This window comes from Phyllopteryx taeniolatus, unplaced genomic scaffold (genome assembly GCF_024500385.1).
Source record: "Phyllopteryx taeniolatus isolate TA_2022b unplaced genomic scaffold, UOR_Ptae_1.2 contig_560, whole genome shotgun sequence".
NCBI lineage: Eukaryota > Metazoa > Chordata > Actinopteri > Syngnathiformes > Syngnathidae > Phyllopteryx > Phyllopteryx taeniolatus.
Genome location: NW_026903515.1, coordinates 1,919 through 3,272, shown reverse-complemented (window position 1 = coordinate 3,272; position 1,354 = coordinate 1,919). Strand labels below are relative to the sequence as shown.

General features: G+C 40.0%; 1 non-coding gene across 1 annotated transcript; it reads left to right on the top strand.

The window, feature by feature from the left end:
- The first annotated feature begins 297 nt into the window (after positions 1-297).
- Positions 298-404, top strand: LOC133473858 (U6 spliceosomal RNA). Its single transcript, XR_009787268.1, has one exon. It is a non-coding gene; the product is annotated as a U6 spliceosomal RNA (small nuclear RNA).
- Positions 405-1,354: the final 950 nt, after the last annotated feature.

Below are 1,354 nucleotides of genomic sequence, written 5' to 3'. Positions count from 1 at the left end.
GTCTGCACCGAACAGTACTCGTCTGCGCTCAAATGTATTTGCATGATCCTCCCGGCAGCCTATCAGATTGCCGTGTGTGCACTCCTGTGTTTTCACAGAGAGTTTTTTTTGTGAATTTCTGCTTGTAAAAATACACAATAATGACTAACATATTGTTGAACTAGCTTCCATATACACCCATATACACACCCATGTATTTTGTCACCGAGTTGTCTGAGTGGTCTGGGGTGATACCTGACCTCAAGGATGTGCTCTATGATGTGCTCTTTATATACCTGCCCAGCAGGTATACCAATTGCGTTGCTTCGGCTTCGCATATACTAAAATTGGGAACGATACAGAGAAGATTAGCATGGCCCCTGCGCAAGGATGACACGCAAATTCGTGAAGCGTTCCTCATTTTAAAAAAAGCGTTCCTTATTTTAAAAACAAATATTTTTTTATGCATATTGCATCCTTTTTTAAAAATCAAAATATACCAGTAAAACGAATCTGTTTTTTTTATTTCCGATTTATTCCGAGCATTTATATAGCCTTGCTTTCTCATTTTATCATTGTTTTTGACCTAAAAATATTTGAAAACTATATTTAAACATATAGTGGGAGGCCCATCTATATCTGCTGCCATCTGCTGGGAGGAATTTGGTATTACCACCTATTTACTCGTTTCTCTGTATTGTGATTGTGGTTTTTAAAAACCACAGCTATAGATACGTTGTTGAATATTGTTCTTGTTTTTAATAGTAGCAGTAGTATTAGCAGTCACAACATCTATGATCGACTGGCGGAGGGAGGCTCCAGGCCTCCTCTTTCATCTGTAACCGTTTCATACAACAAAGAACATGTATGAATGTATGCTGTGATGTCTTTATTGATGATTGATATTTTTTTATGGTTGTTGTTTGTCTTGTTTTTGTGACAGTGGCCTCTTAAAAAGCAAAATTCGGCACTCTGCGTTCCATGACTGAGCAATAAACGATTGGGTACGATCCCCGGTCTCGACGGGGAGCGATCAATATAAATCAATCTATATATAAATAAGAGGCGCGACAAGTGAAAGCTTATCGGTACCAATGTAAATGTATGTATCTATGTCAATAAGATCTAATCTTTATAAATAAGAAAGGTGGCGGTCGGTCGGCTGGCCGTCCCTCCCTAGGCACGCGGGGAACACGGGTTCGATCCCCGGTTTCGGCGAGGGGGGATCAATCTATTTACATACAAGGTGATTGAAAAGTAACTCGCTATTAAAATATTTATAATTTATTCATTGATTTATTTATGCTGCTGGAGTCTATCCCAGCATCTCCGGGCACACCCTGAACTGGCCGCCAGCCATCGACAATGGCGTCTG